Source organism: Poecilia reticulata, linkage group LG7 (genome assembly GCF_000633615.1).
Source record: "Poecilia reticulata strain Guanapo linkage group LG7, Guppy_female_1.0+MT, whole genome shotgun sequence".
NCBI lineage: Eukaryota > Metazoa > Chordata > Actinopteri > Cyprinodontiformes > Poeciliidae > Poecilia > Poecilia reticulata.
Window position 1 is genome coordinate 837,923 of NC_024337.1, and position 6,619 is coordinate 844,541.

Below are 6,619 nucleotides of genomic sequence, written 5' to 3' on the forward strand. Positions count from 1 at the left end.
ATATATAAAACATGCTACAACATAGCCATAAGTTGAATTGCGATGAACGCTAAAGTCTTAGTTCACTCCGCAGCAAACATGGCATGCTAAATAAAAACAGTAATAGCACACTCTGTAGCTTAATAGGAGCTCATATCACAAAGATTTATTTTGTGAATTGTTTTAAAAACAGGAAAAAGTCATGAGAAATGTTGCTGAGTGAAACTCTGGAAACACTTTCTCCATTTGGCTCAGACGCTGAGAAATGTTCAGCTAATAAAATGCCAACAAAGTTTACAAGTAATCTTTTGAAGAAGTGTAGATGTTTAACATCCACTAAAAACACTACATTCAACACATACAAACATTTTTGGTTCAACTTGTTTTGTATTTAAATAAAATAGCAAACAAAAGATGTTGCATACAAACTTTTTTTTTTTTTTTTACATTCAAATGAGTCAAGGTGAATCCTTTCAGCCGCAGTTGTGATCAGATGAATATAATTTTCCATTCTTAGTCAGATCAGTCAGTCATATGGTGACTTCCTATTTTTAGATTAAAATATAAAACTGTAATTTTCAGTAAAATTGGTAGAGGGATCGATAAGAGTTCAAATCTAGCAGATTATCAACATTAGCTGTGAACACTGATATGACAAGCCTTGAACTGCACATGAACCAAGCCAGTTGTTTAGCTTTCCTACATGTCAGTAACACCACCGTGATGCTTAATTGGCCCTTGTAGTAAAATGTTTCTTTCACTTCCCTACAGGAAGTCCAGAGGTCGGGTTCATCAGCAGAGCAGTTAAGTCACTTGAATGGACTCGTTTCCAGCATCTGTATCTTTCTTTTACATCCCCCCTGGTGAGAATTAATCACCCACTCAGTTCCTCTTTTGTCTTGTCAAATTATTATATCTTAGCATGGAGAGGTCAGGGTTACATCTCTTTACCTGTACTTCTTTTACCAATGGAAAATTACAGTGACAAGCGCTATCCCTCATTACCGCAAAGCTTTGGGCTGGCAGCAGAGCTGGAATGCTGTCTGGACTGTGATGTGATAATCAGAACCAGACTCAAGCAAACCAGGACCTCATCCAATCACAATCAGCCCAGTAAGACACTTCAGGAATTTCCTCTCTTCCTCTGTGACTAGAGCCTCATGCCAAAAAGACGTAGGTTCTGGTTTGGTTAGCAGTGAAACTGGAAAAACGTATACCTCCAATATTTTTAATCTTGCACGTGGAGTCGTCCTCCCCCCGATGCAAAAACAAATTAGTCTCCGTATTGTCGTTTGTTAATATTTTGTCTGTTGTGGAGTTGTTGTCAAACTGGATTAAAATGAACCGTGTGTGCATGTGTCCACAAATTATTAACAGGAAGGCTGAAGTGTTGACAGAGATGGAGATGTAAAAATGAAATAAAACGCACTCTCATTTATTTATTTATTTGTTTTTTTTCAAATTGTGAAAGGAAGGGAAAAAAAAGAGTGGTGATGTGAGGGAGTTTTTCACCGTCTCAACACATCGTCCCTAGTTCTCCCTTTAGGGACATGCCAGCCTTATAGGGACCACTCTAAAATGATCTCTGTGGACTCTGTTCATACACAGAACCTTTCAAAGAGTTAAAGCAATTTATTTTTGCTCCTTGTTTTTCTTTTCTTTTGGATTTTCTTAACCAGAACAAATAAGTTACAAGATCTGATTAGCTTCTCTGATCACAATAGTTTATTGAAGCTAGTTCCATTAAAGCAGCATGCATCGGGGGTTGCTGATTTGCATTAAGCATTAATTTCATTCTTTTGACAATGGACGAAGATGTTTGTATGAATATTAGATTACATCTCCCAACAGCATCTCTCCTTGGTGAAATCCTGGCAGTCAGCCCACAAAGAGTGTAGTTCTAGTATATCTTTGAAAAAAGGCCCTTTGAGTTCATTTAAGCCAATGTGTCAGTATTCATTAAGCAAATATGTTTGTACTGGTGGGAAAATAAATCAGAACGTCACATTGGGATCATTTCAGGTTAATAACTTGACAGCTGTAAAGTGCAGTTTAGGATTCATTCACACCAGTTCTGTTTAGTCTGCTTTAATCAAACTTTTTGTTGGCCAAGAAAGGTCTGAATGTTCACCTCTCCAAAGCAGCTAACTGTAGCCTAAAACTCAGGTCTCAGTTTGGTTGAAGAAGTTTGGTTGGTGTGGTTCGAAGTCATATCTGAATGCCAAGAGAACTTGAAACCGCTCCAAATCAGGAAGTGAACTGGAGGACAGAGCATTCTGGGTAAATACAACCATAACAAAGATGCAAGTGTAGCGCGAGCGGTGGAAAGGAGTCAAGGCTTTTTCACAAAAACAAATTAGAAATCCTAGAACCGCTACAATCTGACATGACTCCACTTCTTTCTTGCATTTTGTGAAAAAAGAAGTTGCACTCCTGTCTTCTTCAGAGGTTTTGGTATTGTTTCTTTCAATGGTTCTTTTTGCAGCCCCAGGGTTCGATTCATTTGACACAATGGAGTGTGAAAGTGAACTTATAACTTATAAGTTATAAGTTCACTTATAACTTATAGCGCGACTTAGATATGGATTTAGAATTTTATTGCAATATTTTGTGGTGCTATTGTGATCATACAAATTCTGATAAAACCCCCTTAATGTTTAGGTAACTCTATGGCTGTGAATGCATGGGATACTGGCACAAACACAAATATTGTTCTTGAAAAACATTCCCATTAATAACCTAATTCAGGACACCACTGAATTTAAAAAGTGTGATTTATATTGTGTAGCCACACATACAGTATTAACTGCATTTAATCATATTCTTGAATTTGCTGATATTTTTTGATGCTCTAGTGCAGTGGTCCCCAACCTTTTTATTACCGTGGACCGGTCAAGACTTAGAAATTTTGCTGCGGCCCGGGGGAGGGGGGGTTGGGGGTGGGAGTGAACCATCAGATAAGGATTGGTGTTCCCAATGGAAACGTGTTGGTGTTCCCGCTAAGGGCTGAATATATCCATTTTGGGGGTTCTTGGCCCTTTTCTCGCAGCCTGTGGGGTTTTTCCCTGACTTGGAACGAGAATACAACCTGTTGAATGTGACAGGTAGCCAATCAGAAAGCGCGGTGACGTCAGAACAGGAGAGAATCCCAAACAGCTGACATATCGCGCAACTGAGAGTCCGGTGGATATCGGAGATATGTGGAAATGTTTATTATTATATGTAAAGGTCATTATTATATATGTTTATTCAGTTAAAAATGTTAACTATGAAAACATATTCACCTCCAAATCATAGTGTAGCAAATAGAGGGGCTGCTCCCTTCGTCTTTTATCCACCGTTACGTCTTTTATCTCTTAAAATGACTCCACAAACTATCACTATTGCTTCTACATCGTCATCCGTGTTTAGTTATTCTAAATTCCCGTATGCTATGTTGGGAGTTTTACTGGATTATCCTCTGGAATCGGTTTGTTTGTGTGTAGTGTGTTGCTCCTGCCTTGGACACACGAACCGATCGAACCTGTTGTACTTTTATCAGCTCTGTGGTCACAGAGGTTTGGAGAATCGACCAACAATCCTCAAATCTTGCCGTCTAAACCAGATTTAATACTCACAAGCTCCACTCATCTCCTCTCGACCACTGCCCAAACGCGCTGACTCTGTTCGCTATGGTAACGTTTACATATCCCTTCAAAATAAGATACAGATGCGACACAAAAACGAACATTTTACTTTCGTGAAAATTTTAACTCACGAGAGACAATGACACCCGAAGTGTTGCTTATATGCACAGCCTGCTTGGTCTCTACGTGGGCGAAGCACCTTGAAGCTTCATTGCCTCATTAGCAGCCGGTCGCCGCATGTTACGCAGAGCGGCTTGTAATGTGGGACTCACCTACCGGTCCGGGATAAATCCATTCTCCTGTCTCTTCTCTGGGCCTTTTCCCCTTCGCAAGGAAACTTTCCAAAGACATCTGATCTGTTTCTTACTCATTTTGCTGCTTGTGGGCTCAATGTTGGCGCGCAAGTAACCGAGAGAATCCGGTTAAAGGATTTTCAAAATAAAAGATCCTCCAGACTCAAATAATACATAAAACGGAAATATTAAATTATTTSTTGCGCGGCCCGGTGCCAATTGGTCCACGGACCGGTACCAGTCTGCGGACCGGGGGTTGGGGACCACTGCTCTAGTGGAACAAACAGTGGAGAAAGTAGTAAAATTACATTGCCATTCATCCATTTGTCAGTTTTTTTTTTATTGAAAATGTTCATGACAAAATTCTTATAAAAAAATGTAACGAGAAATAATAAATGATACAATAAATGCCCACCCCTAGCCTGTTGCAGATATTAAAAGGAGATTTTGCATAAGAACCTATGGAAAAAGACTACTAAAATCACCATTTCTTGTTGCAATCAAAAACCTTTTTATTTGGTGTAGTAAGAGCCACAGTGGAGGGGTCAAAGTGGCAAGGCTATATGACTAGACTGCTCACTTTTTGTTTCCCTTTAATAGACTCACCATGAGTGACTGGACTAGACCGTGTCTCACCCTTTAGTTACTCTGAAGTGGAGAAGAGAGATTTGGACGTAACAGGAGCAGGAGGAGAAGTGTGAGGGGGTTAAACACTGTGGATTTAGATGAGCTCTGCCTCAATCTGATCTGAACGGTTGCATGCACTTTAATAAGCACTTTAAATTATATTAAAGATGCAAATGTAGCCTTTATAGGGGGGAGATTGATATGCATGGAGGAAATGCACGCTCGTCTTTGCCTAAGTGTGTATAACACTTAATCAGGCCCCTCTGTTCATTAGTTCAGTGTAACTGTGTTAGCAGTGTTGCTGGCAGGGCGGGAAAGAAAATATCTGTGTGTAAAGGTCACATCAGAGAGGAGATGACATGAGGATAGATGACATACGTGGGAGCCTCACACACATCCCCATCATCGCACAGCGACACACTCACACACTCGCACATAAACACAATATGCCGCTCTCAGATTAGGATGGCTCCACTCGCGTTTCTGAGCATGTGTTTCGTTATCTTTCGTCGCCTTAAGCTATAGCTTTATGTGTGCGTGCAGAATGTGTGTAGGTCTGCGTAGGTGTTTGAGTGGTTCATTCAAGTGGCAGCATTTAATCAAGTGTGATATTCCTTCCCTTTTTTAAGCTCTGAATATAAAATGTTGGCTGCAAAGGGAGTTGKGCCCATAGGACTTTGGGTAATAATTTGGGTTCATTTATAAAATCAGACGAGATTTGATCTAATTATGAGATTTAAAGAAATGTAAGTTGAAACAGACAGGATGTGATTTATAAATAGCAACACAAACGGCAATGGAGGAACATTTTAATTGTCTCTTAATACCAGTTAGGCTCACGTTGTTTCCTGCCTTTCGAGGTGTGTAGGTGTTGAACATATCTCCTCAGTGCAAGAGTGCCTGAAATACTGGAATGGATTGTTGACTTTGGACTTATCCAGGACTTTTGCAATGCATTTGCATGGCCACAAGCAGCTTAAAAAAACCCACCCAAACTTCCTTTCAAACTGGAAAATGGCATCCTCTGCAGCCAAACTGAAGTGTTGGAAAATAGCTTTTTTGATGGATTTTTTCTGCTCTTGTGCCGCTTCTATGCAACTGCAAATGCATATTGAAAAAGAGACAACAGAAGTCGGTCCAGCTTTTTATTAAATACTTATTTAACAACATTGAGATGTTGGTACAACAATTTTATTAGGCAAACTCAAGAACATTGAATGCATAAAATTCTCATGGAGACTCTCATGAGGATGACACAAATCTACCAGTAGGTGGCCATAACAGAAGATATTTTAGACAAGTTACATTTTTGTGTCACTCCCCTATAAAATGAATGTGATGCAATTTGAAATATGTTAGGTTTAACCTCCAGCCAACCATCTAGAAACCAAATAGCAAAAACATGCAAATATTTGACACCCACTCCACAAGCTGCTTACAACTGCAGATTGCATTAATACGCAAACCATTTTGGCACTAATGTCTACAGCTCTTGTCCATCAGCACCAACGCAAATGAATGTCACTCCTGGTTTCCCTGCTTTGCAAATGCCAGCCAATGGCGTGTTAAGTAACATTGCATCGATGTATTTTGGCTCCTTAGCTGCATTTTTTTCTGAATGTTTTGGAAAGTTTGATAGTGAAACTTGAAGCTGCTGGTGCACAAGTTACTCAATAGGTTGTTTCTAGGTAACCAGAGAGTAAGTGAGTTAGTTGATGCCACCAGCCTTGCTTAGCTAGCCTGTGAGAAGCTGAGTGGCTAAAGTGTTTGACTGTGACTGAGGTCAGATCTTTGTATGGGATCTTGATTCAAGCACACAAATTCTAAACATGTAAAGAAACTAATAAGTTGTTTGTAATAGTTTGTCAGCTTCCTGTTTGCCATTCTAGAGAACATCCAGAATAGAGTGATGCCACCCATGTGTGTCCATATTCTGCACAGATGTTTCTGTACACTGGGATGCCCTCCCAGCATCTTGCACCCTACTGTTATGTGCTGGACTGTCTCAGGGGCCTCCTGAGACAGGAGGCCCCCTACGCCTTGGGTCTTGTCTGGTGTGGTAGATCTGAGCCTCTATTGCTCTGGTGTTTAGGG

The 6,619-nt window shown here is 40.1% G+C and overlaps 1 protein-coding gene across 3 annotated transcripts in view; it reads left to right on the forward strand.

Annotated features, from left to right (window-relative positions):
* Window positions 1–6,619, forward strand: part of LOC103466867 (plexin-A1-like) — a 331,178-nt gene that overhangs the window by 23,437 nt on the left and 301,122 nt on the right. The window contains exon 1 of one of the 3 annotated variants that reach the window (XM_017305775.1): window positions 756–842. The exons of the other annotated variants lie outside the window; for them this stretch is intronic. The gene's annotated coding sequence lies outside the window, so the exon portion shown is untranslated. Of the gene's footprint in view, window positions 1–755; window positions 843–6,619 lie in introns of those variants that run through there. 3 annotated transcript variants of the gene reach the window in all.